The 14487-nt window shown below is 43.2% G+C and overlaps 1 protein-coding gene across 3 annotated transcripts in view; it reads left to right on the top strand.

Moving 5' to 3' along the window:
- The first annotated feature begins 3463 nt into the window (after window positions 1–3463).
- The window catches only part of fam222ba (family with sequence similarity 222 member Ba), a 29211-nt gene continuing 18187 nt past the window's right edge, over window positions 3464–14487 (top strand). The window contains exon 1 of one of the 3 annotated variants that reach the window (XM_063485539.1): window positions 3464–3565. The gene's annotated coding sequence lies outside the window, so the exon portion shown is untranslated. Of the gene's footprint in view, window positions 3577–4297; window positions 4827–14487 lie in introns of those variants that run through there. The other 2 variants (XM_063485537.1, XM_063485538.1) reach the window with 2 other exon arrangements.

Here is a 14487-nt window from a genome sequence, read left to right as displayed (position 1 = left end):
AATCTGTCATCATCTAACTCTAAAAGCTCACCAGCAATGGAGGGCCAACAAAAATGGAGCTTTTAGCAGACACTTACTGCCGAATTCCAATTGAACCAGAAACCAAAAGGATATTTGAGGATCAGTAATGTTTGAACTTCCCCTCTATCTGCCTCTCTCCCACTCTCCCTCTCTCTCTCAAATTCATTCAAGGCCTTTTGTCCCTCCGGGCTTTCCTCACATGGCCACTTCACGTGGGAGTGTATCAGAGTCTTTCTATGACTGCATTAACTTTGGCCTTCAGAAAGAGCTCTCTCTCTCTCGCTGGAAAAAAAAAGACAAAAAGGCTTCGCCTGCAGACCATTTAATCATAAGCTGTAGCCCACTTCGGTATGTGAAGTGCACTTGCCAATGAGATGCTGCACGGTGTGATGGAAAACCTCTCTCTGCTACGGCGATTCAGCATGCTGTTGATTCCTAATCAATCTTTATTTTCTGTAATTCAAAAGAACACGCGGCACTGACGTTGAACGAGTCAGATCTCCCCGAATATGCAGAATTTTCTGCAGCCCGATGTGGAGATTTTCTCAAACTTCTCTTTTTGATTTATTAATAACGCTAGCTGGAATTAGATGGGCAATAACTGGCAGTTTCTGCGCTAATAAGGAGAGCTTGCTCCGCACGAGGAATAACAAAGAACTATAAGCAGGAGCCACGGGGCATGTCAACAGGGAGCAGAGGTGGGGGAAAAACAATCTGTCAGTGCGTCAGAGCATCCATCACTCTATCACCGCTGATTGCAGTGAGAGGCGTGATGGGGCACAGCCGGCTGACTTTCTCTCAAACAGCCGCTCCTGAACTTTATCATGCTGAGAACTCCAGCACAGATCGGCTATTTGCGAGGGATCCCACAGATTAATGAACGGATGGATGAATTTCCACATGTGAGAAATGAGAGAGCAGTGAGATTCAACTGTTACATTTTATGTGACGCCCTGAAGGTCCCCCAAGGTCCCTCGATTCAGCAATCACTGCTCGAGACGTCCTTGCTCTGCCTGCTTTTTTTTTTTAAAGAGGTGATTTAGCTCCTAAACTACCCATATAGGTCACACTGATGCTCTGATTGTACAATCTCTCTCTCCGTGGGGGAGATAAAGTGGGGTGGAAAAAAAAACTTTTATTCATTCCAGACTTGTAATCGATGGGACTTGTCTGTGAAGTGGATCAATAATGCCTCCCTTTGAAATCATCAATCACGTCAGTGGTGAATTTAAAAAGCGTAATTAGGAACAGCGTTCTTAAACATCCTGTATTGACGTCTTCTTTGGTATGGAGAAAGACACCATTCTGCATCATTAACTTTGTATTATTGCCTGATGGAGCCTGCTGCTGCTACTTCCCCACCTGCTGAACTCGGAGCGCTCTGTGTGATTGGGCTTTCAGACCAAATTCTCCCTTCTTTCACTTGCTGATGGGGGGAAGTGAAGCTTGCAGGCCTAAATTGGCTGAAGTATTGTAATAAGCCCGGTCCATACTGGAGCTCAGGCCATGGCTTCACAAAGCTTTGTATCAGAAATGTTTGCGGGACTGTGCACGTGTAATTTTCTCTGTAATAATCTTATCTGATTACTTTTGCGGAGGCTCCAACGTGACAAGACATTACATAGCCGTGAGCACACATTCTTAAGCTTCCACAACTGGCTACGGTCTTCAGTGTTGTCGGTCTGTCTCTCTCTTGTAATAAAAATGGTATCAATACTGCAGAGAGGGCAGGTGGGCGATTGTAATGGAGTAATTTATTTTAGTTGTCACAGAAAAATAAGTCTTTGATTAGGGAGCTATACACATCAGGCTGCACAAATAGAACCTTTCATCAAATCACAAAGCATGTGACACTATTGACCAGGAGTCCTCTATCTGGGTTTTTATCTTCCTCAACAAGATTCATAATACAATATGTGAGCAGCACAATGAGGCAAAATGCAAGCAGAATATAGCATAGTATAGCTCATGCTCAAGGCAAGTCATGTGCCATTCTTCCAGATGAGTAGGAAATTTTGGTCAGAGATGCGCACAAACAAGCTTAGAGGTAAATGAGCAATATTCAATATTCAAGGTTAGAATACTGATTATTGAAGTTAAATGGCAGGTCAAAACATCCTCACCTCAAGGCTGCTCACTTGTTTTCTTTTCGTGAAGTTTTCCGGATTATGCTTTAAATTCATAAATGAATTTCAAGACATCTAGGAGGGAATATACAGATGGTTGACTGAACTTTACTTGAGCTACATGTCCAAAAATATGAAGCATAACACCTATACACCTTGTATATACCTATACATGTACTGACATGAAAATATATACATTGATGAGTATGAAATCATGACACAGTACTTAATGTCACTGGGTCTCAACCCTGACTGACAGCTGCTCTTCACAGCAATCCCTGAAAACATTTGTGCTGCCTTAAAAACATGTGGTTCAGCTTTTAGTCTCCGTCATGTTCAGATGCTTACAGCACTGCAAACTAGAGACCTGTATCAGATTAAAGGGAAAAAAAATACCTTCGATACATTTTCAGTGGACTGATGCATTGTTTCACCAAGTTTCTGCACTCTCTCAAGCTTACATTTTATTCCACTCTCACACCTCTTTCGTATACTGAGTTGCATTAATGTTTTCAGGTATGTGTTTAATTCTGTTTTATTTTGCTTTAGTGAATTTTAGATCATTTGCTTAATTATTGAATTGAATTATTACTTGTTTTTTAAATTTTGATTTGTACCCATTATACTTTATTGTATTTACTTTGCTTTTAGATTAGTTTGGACTTTACAGGGATTTTTGTTTGTTTTTGGTTTTTGTTTATGTCGTATTTTATTTTATTTAGCCATACACTATTCTGATTATTTAAGCATTTTGATATGGGTTGTGTTTAAGTTTTCCAACTGCTGTAACAAACGAATTTCCAATCTTCTGTGATGAATAAATTATAAATCTAACTCCGATGAATGCTGTCTCATTTCACTCTGTACTGTACCACTGTACATGGTTGAAATGACAATAAAAGCCACTTGAATTGACTTGACTTGAATGCCATAGCACATGATTTACACCATTTTCACACTCCTGAAACCATTCAGTAAACGCGTGTACCCTTTAGATGGGAGCACTGTCATATATGTAAGTCCAGTATTTAACATAATATGTTTAAAACCTTACCACAGCTGATGAAGCTGCTGTTATTTTGTCTACAAAGCTCGTTAACCAAATCTAATTAGACTGAGGAAAAAAAGACAGCTAAAGGCTAATATTTATCTACTGGCCTATATAGGAACTATTTTAATGTATTTCACGTCCAAATATTCAGCCGTCCAATCGCGCTTCAAGTTCACTGTCCCTTTAAACCACTCGGGCGTCCTGCGCAGCGCACGGCGCAGTCTGGAACGGTCCCAGCTACAGCGCATGCGCCGGAAGTTGCTGCCGCAGACAGCAGCAACAGCAGTGATTCGGCAGCGCAGGGCAACGGGAGAAAATCTGTCCGTTTTAAACCATGGCGACGTACTAAACGATGCCTTTCGCAGAGGTAAACGGAGAGTAAGTAGTTGTATTTTTATCACACGCCTGCTGTCCGACACCGTGTGACGTCCTCTGAGAGTGTGGCGTAAATATTAGGAAAGGTTGAGAAGGCAACAATGGGACTGTGTATGTTTCAGACTGGCTGGCTAGGTTAGCTAGCCAGGAGCCTGGGCAGTCAGCTGGCACGCTGACTGGCAACATACAGGTTTATAGCTACTGTACTGCTCTCCTGCATTGGCCGTGTATCTACTGTAAAGCTCCTATCAAAGGCTTAAATCTCTCTGATACTCAACTATGTTTTAGTTTAGAGAAAAAAGCCATACATTCTCGATTAGAGCTGATGATAACTGGGCTTATGTTGTGTTGTGTTCAGCTGGTTAGCTAGTTTATATTGTGCAATGTGACAGCCACCAGTGTGGATTAAGCTGAGCTGCATTTGCCTGCTAAAGTATCATCGTCATCATCATCATCATCATCACACTCGTATGTTCACTGATTAAAAATGTCATCAACAATGATGCAGGTAGTTTTGCGCCTCATCTCAAGCTAAATCGTAAGTGGTTCTCCAATAAGAAGCCAGTTGCGGATGAAAGTTACAAGTTTGGTTATTTTATACTGCTTGCTACCTTCAAAGTTGTCTCCCCCTGGCTAGTGTCCGATATTATCATGAAAGCGTGCAACCCTTTGCCAAGATTTAGAGCCTCGGCCGTCTCCACTCGACTGTACAGATGCTGTGCGCCCTCCTTGCTCTCCAGGCGCGTCTGCAAATGGGACCTCTTAAACATAACGCCACGGGGAAGTGTTTCCACCTGCAAAAGCAAGTGTTAAAGGTGATAACAAAAGGTTGACGTCACCGAGCTCATCCTGATCCTGCCGCACAACCTCGACCGCTGAGGAGGTGGAGAAGGAGGAGGAGGAGTGCAGGAGGAGTAGTTTCAGAGGACGAGAGCAGCTTCTTTTTTAATGCTAGGACGTCTAATGGTTCGTGTCTGGAAGGAAAAGGTCTATCTCTGATCAAATTTCGGGTATCCTAAGGGCGCACTTAACTAATGGGATCCTATCGACGTTTCTCCCCCTCCGAGCCCAATCTTTACACGGCGGAATGTTAATGTTGCCACAGCCTGTCCGTGTTGTCTTTGGCTGCTCTGCTTTTATTGCTGTAATCGGTCTGTAATGTCATGGAGCTTGTGACGGATTTGATTAAAAGGCAACTCTTCTGTTCTATGACTGGCCGGACTATGGAAGTTATCTGCTTTGCGCTTCACATGGTAAGATGATAAAACTGTGAAATATCCAGCGATTTAAAAAAAAAAAAAGTGTTTTGTCTACATTTGCATGCCCGTTTTGAAATAAAAATTGTTATTATATATATATATATATATATATATACATCGTTATGTAAAAAAAGCCTTTTATCTCTTCTTTACCACGACAAAGGTGGGACTGTCTAGTGTATAGCAACGAGGGAAGGATGTGCTCTGTGATATCCAGCGCTTACTCAAACAAGAGCCTCACATTACTTGCCCAGAAGTGCAGTTTTGCAGTGTAGCTTTCTTCCTCTATATTTTCCAAAGAGTGGATAATTAAATTTCAGACCTTGTTGTCGGGGAAACTCGGGGGCGGGGGGGTGGGGGGCTAGAACTGTATTTTTTTTTTTTTTTTTTTTTTTTTTTGCAATTATCGTGTAGCAGGAACCCTCTTTGCATTGGGATGCTATGTTTCCCAGCACAATGAAGCTTAATTGGGGCTTAACAGCAAATTAATATAAGGCCTCTGCCCATCTGTAAAATGCAGTTCACCTCTACTGACAGCAGTTATGTCAGTGAATATATCTGTGTGTGTGTGTGCGCGTGTGTGTGTGCCACTGGGTATGTGGTTGCTTCTATTTAGGTCTGAAAATGACGTGTTTGCTCTTAGTTATAGAGGCTGCAGATAAGTCTGGATGTCATGAGCGCATGGTTCATTCGTTCATGTCACGCTGGTCAGCTCTGTAGAAAATTACAGCGTTCCAGCAAATTGAAATACCACTTGAATGTATGTGTTAATTAGATCTCTGCGTGCCTTTTCAAAAGTGTCTCTCCTCCTCTGCCCATGAGTCATGTGCTGACTCTTTGACCTGTCACCACAAATCCTGAGTCTTTGCTGAGGGCAAACTGAAAGAAAAGCAAAGTTGGTTTTTTTTTTCCTTTTTTTCCCCCTTCCCAGCCAGCCACTGACAAATTTGAACATATTGATCTACACTAAGGGCAGAGGAGGGCAATTTCCTCTAAAATACTTGTGCAGCATCTTGGCTGCTATTGCCTCTCAGTTTGCTGTGGCCCGCAGGTGACGTAAAACTATGGCATGGGGGGGAAAAAGCTACATATTGTAGAGAACACACACGATTAGAGGCTTTAGAGTAAGTCGAGTGTGATTGTAATGCACGCCTACGCAGTTTTCTAGACGCTATTCTTACACGTTGTTCTTGCAAACACATGGCAAAGCAGATATTAGTGAGTGATGACTAGCTTCACAAGGTTCAAACCAATCATTGTGAGCACCTTGCACTGAAGCCCAGATGGTTTTGTGTTGCAGAAGGTTCTCCATTCGACAGCCAAATTGTCTGATTCCCAACATTAAGCTTGTTTCAGACAGCAGTAATAAGAGGATAACATCAAAGCTCTGCTTTATTTCTGAGAGACTTCAGAGCAAGACTATGAATAACAGATCACAAGGTACAAAGAGTGAACCAGAGAACTTGAGCAGCTTTTATGTTTCAGCTGTTGTTGGGATTCACGGGGAGCTCATTAAAACACATTGATGAGGAACAGTCCCGATCCTCTGATTGTTGACTGTGAAATTGCTCAGCTAACCAACATATTTTTGATGCAATGATTTTTCTGTGCCGGAATGAGCCTCTTGGCTGATGCTCATTTTTTGGTTTATTCAAAGCCAGTGATTTGATGTAGCATTTTAGAGACGGTACTTGAAATGGAAATGTGTAACCGTGTGCTCTTCCCCCAGTGCAATACATTTGTACCTTTCTTTTTTTCTTTTCCTGCAGGGTCCTGTGTATGTTTAATCGCTCACAGGTGTTGTCAGTGAATTTTATGCCCACCATATTTTTTTATTTTCCACACCTGATCATTTTAGATGAGAATGATTTGTTGACTAGTTCCATTTGCTAAATAAGGCTGCCCCCCTACCCAGGTGCCAGGCAGAAGGACTGAGATTTCCTAGGTACCATTGATCTTCCCGCCAGCTCCACCTTTCAGTTCTCCCGTCACCAGGGCAGCTGTCAGCCCACACTCACCCACTCAGCCACCCACCACTTGGAGAAACTCTCTCTGAGGCCACCCAATGTCTTCTCAGCTGAATGAGTCTGGTTTAAGACAGGGAACAGATGTTTGGTAGCCTCTGTGAGAAAGTCAGGAGACTCAGTATGTGGGTCAAACGCAGGTCAGACTAAGCATAGAGAACTGCAGCCACATGATACATCCAGATCAAGTGTTTACAACATGATGGGCAACTTCTGGATATCTCTGAGAAAAGAGACTCAACTGCAGGGCTGAGGCTGTGGGTCAGCTGTTTGCATGGTATTCAGTTTGGTTCACGTGGGTGCTTTTATTTTGTGCAGTGACCGCAGGCAGTAGCCTTCATATGAAGATACAGTTTGTTTCTTTGTTTGCTGCATTTTTGTGCATAGATTTGCATGCTAGCTGGCAGGTCCAATTAGGGTAACAAAAAAAGAAGAAAAGAAAAATAAAGCCCCACTCTTGCTTGGTAGTTTGCATAATCAGCAAAGCCGAGCCCTTAGGCCAGGGAGTGATGTTACAAACACAAGGAGCAAAGGGCTTTCTGAAATTGTTATGTCTTCAGCTTGAGGGTAATCATGGACGAATCTCTAAGCCTCACAGTGCCATTCACAGCAATAACAACAGTTAGTGCAGCAGGATGAACGGGGCTAGGTCTAGGAGAGCATCTGTGTGATCAGGCTTGTCAGAGGCATTGCAGATGACGGGGTTGTTTATCCACCTCCATCTTCACAGGAACAGCAGAAGAGCAGGGCAGATACTGTTATCTGTTTATGGCACAAGATAAGGGCATCTCAGTTGGATCACTGACCCTCCACTGGCACTCTCCGCCCCCTAGTACCAAGCGCTGTCTAATAAGAGGTCGCCAGACGAGTCCCATATCACTCTTAAGTGATCCTAATAGATGCCATTAGCATGTCCACGGTTATTGCTGCAGTTTTCCACTGACCATGCCAACTGTACATGTCAGGGCATCATTATCCATCGACAGGGAGGCTCAGAGTCTGACCCAAGTCTGTGTGGTCAGAAAGAATGCCGCAACAAAGCACCAGTGAAGCTGTAGAGGATATCAAGTGGTGGGGATATAGGGGAGAGTGAGCTCAAAGTGTCATAGTTGGCGCAGACATTAGATAAAGCTAAGCTACGAGAGGATTAGAGAGGGAGGAGATGTAAAATGCTCTCGGCTAATTGGGCTTTATTTTTTAATATTTCAGAGGGTTCATTAGACACTAAATTGGTGAAGTATTTCAGCTCTGTCTGTTGCCTGAGAGCCTTTTTCGGGACAAGCTTTACAACCTGAATAATGGCATATAATTTTTGTTAAGGCCTGGTCATTGAAAATAGCACACTGGTATATTAAAATTCTCCCTTTTCCCCTCCTGTTACAAGGTTCGATTTCATAATTTTTGCCCAAATACAAGCTTAGTTGCAGGCCTACATCTGGGTCAGTGCATTCTGACTTCATCTACTTGACTTTTTGTTTTTTTTTCCTCTATGTAATTTTGAGCAGGTCACAGTTGCCTGAAGGATATACTTTAGGGTATCATACAGTTGTCTTTCAAACTGACAAAGCAGTGAATGACTTTGACAGTGGGTATGGGGCTCAGAAGCTTGGTCTGGGTGTTAAGCTCTGTGCTGGAAAGGGACGTAGGCTGTGCTGAGAGAGCTGTCGAGGAGAGCGGTCAGTGCACAGCACTTTGCCATGACCCTCCACAGCTTATCATCAGTTACACCACTTCTCCGGGCCTCAGTGTGTGGGTGTGTTTTTTCTGTGTCCGTGCAGCGTGCTGGAGACCGAGCGGTGCTTAGAATGGGGTCCTTTATAACCTCCTAACCCTCTGGTCCTGTTTGCTTCCATTGTTGGCCACAGTGAATGGTATCTCCGTGCCTTGAAAAGTAACCAGATGACATTCTTCCTGTTGTTCAAAAGGGCCTGGGGTTCCGTTGTAAAAAGCATCTGAAAGGATAGGCTAAGACTGTGACCTTCAGAGGCTAATCTCTGGCATGTCATTCAGTGCCTGTTTGAAGCAAATGCAGACCTTTCTCCCTGATAGCAACGCACCAGTTCAAACAAAGAAGAAATTCCTCATCAGTTTTCAACACTTAGACTTTTAAAAACAGTCAAGATAGTTTTTGGGGTTTTTTGTTTTTTTTCCCCAGAACCACCTTCTCCATAAAGGAACCAGAGGATGTTTTGTAGCAGCTGAAGTGAATCGTTATTCCAGACAGGCAGTGTGTCTGACACCTACATTGTCCAAACAGTCTCTTCAGCCTGTGACTGAGCCCTCTGTACACAGACCTGTGGCATCAGCAGCCCCTCTGTACTGAATGCTGAAATACCGCTGCTGCTGTGAAAGCAACGGGGATGAAATGCACTTAGTGAGACAGTAAACATCGGTGGAGCTCTCAAACTATCTTACGTTGTTTATGTCTCCTCCTCCTCCTCTCCGGTGTATTTGCTGTGTTCAGCTGGCTGAGTTTCTTGGAATGTGCAGAGATGCAGTTGTCGCTCTGTAGGGGGATGTTGGCTTTAATCACGGTTCATAGTTCAACTCTGTAGTTGGACTCAACTGAGCAGCAATCAGACAAGAGTCACATTATTCTTCTGAACTGGAAGACCACACTTGATGTAGCTGTTTTATTATGAAGTTTGCTCTTTGCTCAACAGATTCAGATCATTTTTTCCCCTCTTGTATATGAAGAGTTTGAAAAATGAGCTATTTAAACTTTGAACCACAACTATTGCATTTCTGACAACACTTGAAAGGGAGCAGCCTTCACAGCATAATACGGTACTGCTATTTAGTTGTAAAGTTTTACTTTTCATGACTCTCTCTTTAACAGATGCTTTTAGTCCACACCTAATGAGACTTTACCATTCATCTATTCAAGGGGATTTGCTTTTCAGCAGATTCACTTTAGTGGCATTGAGCTGTCTTTGTGCTTGTCTAAAAGATCTCTGAGAGCAGGCCTCCCATTGCAATGTTTCGTCTGTGCTTCATGTGTACCACCTGTATGGGGTTAAGACTGGGGTCAGACCTCTTGCAGAAGTCTGTTGTCTGGGTTCCCGTTTTAAGAAGCTGGATTGTGCTAAGGACTGACATAAAAGAGGAAAAAGCTGTCAGGTTTATAGGGCCTCTTTTGTCAGGCATCTTTCAACAATAAATGATTGGCATATCTCCTGCCATTTCCCCCTTTTGTTTGCGGCCATTGAGTTTGAGAGCAAATAATGAAATTGACCATTATGTGCGATTTGTTTGCATCCCTTGCCCGCGTCCCTGAGCACATGCGGACACATAAAAAAGCGAGGTTGTTTACAAAGGAAGCATTGGATTAGAAAAGGAAAATGCCAACTTTTATCATGCCACTGCACAAGCATTTTGCATTAGTCAGAAAATATCCCCTGAAGTAGTGTAACATCCGCAGAATGTGATTGAGATAGAGGGGGGAGACAGGGTGGGAGCAAAGGAAGAAGGGTGGGCCACAATTTGAAAGGCATACTTGAAAGTACTTGCATGTAAAGAGTCCTGAGGCAGGTCATGTTGCTGTGTGACAGAAAAGCATTCGTCTTGCTGTGTATCTGACGTCCCAGGATCTCATTGCGAGGGCTTGCCTTCGCTGCGTGTCAGCTTTCTGTAATTAATAGCCAGTAGCCCGCTTACCCCATCAAGGGACCAGGTGCTGCTTAGATCTGCTCTGGCATGGAAAGACGGCAGATAAGCCGGTCGTGGGTTTCACAGTTATCAGGATAAAACCCACAGATGTCACCAGCCTCTCTATATAACTCAGTTGATTGTGTACATATAAACACACAGTTGTAGACCTCAAACAAAAGGATGAATTTTAGTGGTGCACCGCTGATGGACGGCTTGTTGGTAAAGGATGCGGTTCATTTAGTCTATTTTGTGTCAAGCACCATTGTGCTCATGTCCTGTGCTGTTTAGCAGGACTTGCGGCCCTGACAGATTGCCATCCCGATGGGGAGATTTACCCAGCCAGCACTGCCAATGGCACTGACACCATCATTAGACTTTGATCAGCTGCATTCTGCAAGGGGAAGAAGAGAGAGTAATATTCTTGATCTAATTACTAGGAGACATTTCAGGCAGTGTAATGTGTGATTTAACCTCTTGTCAGAGGCTATAAAAGGAAGCTGGGTTAATCTTCCTGGCAACCTCTTTTCCACGCAGGGGAGAGTGCCTTTAAATTTCCTTTTCCTAGGAAGCTACTAAAGACCAGCATCCCAGTGTGGTATGCTAGCACCACTTCTCCTGGCCTTCTAGTTGAAATCTCTCAAGGCAAGAGTTCTCTGACTGACCTTTGAATGTTCGCAACAGCTGGTTTGAAGGAACTCGTGCATTTGCAGAATTGCAAGAAGAACAAAAAACGCTGTCCTTTGACTTCTGTATGCTTCCTCCAAATGGATTGTTTTGCAGCCTCCTTTGTTACTCTCCCTCGTTCTTTCGCTCCCTCTCCATCACCACCCACACACTGCAGCATGATGAGTGCAGGGGACTTGATTGAACAAATAGATTGTAAGTGGAAACGAGGGGTTTGGGTTAATCAGTCAAACATAGTTAAACAATTCTTTGGACATGAAGGGATTAGTCTTGCCTGCGTTGAGCTCATCAGAACCAATTCTTCCCAGTGCTGGCTAGGCTTTTAGGGCCAAGGGCCATGGCCTCTCTGGCTCCATGGAGAACCACACACGCACCCCTCAGCACGCTCCATTGCCTCTGAATGCCCCACCACTCTCCTCTCCCTTTGTTACAGACTACAATTGGAATGATGGATTAGCAAATTAAATGCAGACCTTTCTATTCATGGCTATTCTCGCTTAAAGTCTCATTCACTGGATCTATCACAAACCTGCTTTAAAATGGTTACCAGGTTCACTCCATGTCCTCTAATTCCTTCACAAACATGTCTTTAACACTTAAACATTTTGAGAGAAAATGGTCCACTGACTTTTTCCCACCATAAAGGGCTCTCTGTATCTTGTTTTTACAGGATGACTTCCTGTACGTTTTCTTCCCTCTTCTTTTTTTTTTCTCTTTTAAACTGAGTGCTGATCACACTGATAGGAAGTGGCCCTGATATGATGATGTGTTGGCAAACGCAGAGTGTACAGCTGCAGCCAGCCTGAGCCTGCTCTAAATTAACCGTGTCACTGTCTTTTCCGTGTTCCTGAGAGCTGAGCACCGACCCTGTTGGCCCATTCATATTGCATTTTTTCTGATATCATCGTGTTATTTCACAGTTTTAATTGATGAGATAAATGGATTTATAGAAATATAGATAGATCTCTCTATCTATAAATATATAAATAATATATTACACACACACACTTACTTTCTTGTCTGTTTACCACTGCTGCAAAAACATTGCCTTCCTATCTCTGCTTCCTCTGTCCCACAATTCCTCCTCCAGTGCAGTGTGGGGGGTGGATTGCTGTGCTCTGTAGAGACCCCAATTAGCAGGACAAGCATGCCTGCTGAAGGTCACTCCCAGAGCTTTGGTGTGAGAAAAAAGGAGGGCTGGGCCAGTGAGAAGTAGCTCTGACAGTGACCGGGCTGAGACTCTCAGCTGGACCCCAGAGTTCTCACACAACAACAACACTTTTTTAACCTTCTTAGCAGTTTGCATGATGTTAGCAAAAAGTGGCTGAGGGTTTTGCTAAAGGTCAAGTGTTCTCGGTGGATTGTCATACTATACTGCGACCATATCTGAGAGATCCATTTGTCATTAGCTCCAAAGTCCCCTACTTCATCAGCCCGTGTCTGGTGTCTGCTATCTCTGCCTGATTGATGGCTCTGTCCTTATTGCAGGGAACTGGGGTCGATGGCAAAAAATTTGCTGCTGGGTGCATTAATGCTGTGTTCAGTGGCATAGACCTTTGAGCACGCCTCATCAGTCTTGAATCATTGGACGGCCACAGGAGATCTGTATGAGCAGGCATGATGCAAGACAGGGAGAGAGGGGGAGCTAGGGACAGGAAAAGGAGTTTTAATCAGCTGGGTTAACTCTATTAATCACATGACCCTATGTCACTGCTACAGGAGTATACTTAAATATTTTAAGCTTCAGAAGCCAATGCCAATGTTTACCAGTTTTCAATTTATTTGTCATGTTTTTGTTGTGATTTACTAATCTGTGCTAGGGGAAACGAAGAAATCTCCATTGTAAAACATTATTTAATGGCTTTAAAATATTTTTGTCTTCATTGCGAAATCTTGGAACATTTAGCCAGCTTAAAATTGATGCGAAATCACAGATAAATATCAACCATTTTCATGACTAATTGCCCTTTTATTTACTTATAATCTCTGTCAGAACTGTCTGAAATGGGTAGAAGGTAAGTTAAATCTGCTTCTTTTTATCACAGAAAAGAGCAAACTAATGGTTGCATGTGGCACTTAACAGTTTCTTTTGCAGCTGAATTTTGCAATTCACTTGCAAAATAAACACATTTGTCTGTGCAAAACAGTATTAACTTCAGTATCTGGCTGTGCTCAAATTCTGAATTAAAGCTGCTCAGTGATTTAATTTAATATTCATAAAATAGTCCTGTGTTTGATTATGACATTTAGCCTGTTTGCTTTGGTATTGTAGAGATTGTTGATTGTTTGTATAATAAACCAGTACCTGTGTAGGAGTAAAAACTGTGGAGCCATGACAACACCAGTATACACCAACAGAGTGTGTGTAGGCTCACTGTCAGACAGGCAGACGGAGGGGCCCTCACAGCCTGGGAGGGCCAGATGTTCCCATGCAGACACAGAGGTGATATGTTTGCCATGCTGGGCCTGTATTTGCCTGGCTCTCCACAGAGTCACCGGCTGGCTGCCCGATACCCCGAGCTGTTGTGTGCTGGGGAAAGAGCTGGGGGTGGAGAGGCACGCACATAAACTCTGGAGATGAAAGAAACCTGCAAATGTCTTGTGTGTTGCCAGGGGCAAAAGAAGCACCTCTCATACAGTGCTGTCCACTGGAGAAAGAGCTGCATTTGCCTTCTTTTTTTTTCCTCTCTCAGATGACCACCAGATACGAGAAGGGCTGGGTTCAGCATCGCTGGAAGGCCAGGCTGAATGTTAGAGCTGCTACGGAGGCGGCTGACCTTCCCAACCTTTAATAGACACTGGAGGGACGTAGATTAGCCTTTACTGAACACATATACAACGTTGTTTATAACAGGGAAATGGCTATCTGTTTTTGACGTGTATGACAACAGATCTGGTCGTCGCCACCAGACCTGCAACTTTTTAATCTATTTTTACCAGCTGAACAAGTGGACGGTAAAAATCTGCATTTTTCTGGCTTTAAAAGCTGAAACATGTTGCAGTGTTTTCCACACATTGATTTTACAGAGCCTTTTATAAACCAATAAGCAATTAAACAGCATACAACATACCAGAGTTTAAGATGAAGCGCTAGTTCACTAAACTCTTTTAGAGGTCAGTGTTTATTAATTGCAGCACGGCCCTGAGTTATTGAAGCATCTAGATTTTTAAAATTACTGATATTCTTTCACCACTTGGTGCTCACAAGCGTTTCACAAGCCACATTTAAGACTTTAAGTTATCTAAACCAAGCATGTGAGAAATGCGACGGCATTAAATAGGAAGAATTCTGGTAA

The sequence above is a fragment of the Pelmatolapia mariae genome, linkage group LG10_11, assembly GCF_036321145.2.
Source record: "Pelmatolapia mariae isolate MD_Pm_ZW linkage group LG10_11, Pm_UMD_F_2, whole genome shotgun sequence".
In the NCBI taxonomy this organism is placed as follows: Eukaryota; Metazoa; Chordata; class Actinopteri; order Cichliformes; family Cichlidae; genus Pelmatolapia; species Pelmatolapia mariae.
Note: the sequence above shows the minus strand (reverse complement) of the source record. Positions and strands in the feature narration are given on the sequence as shown.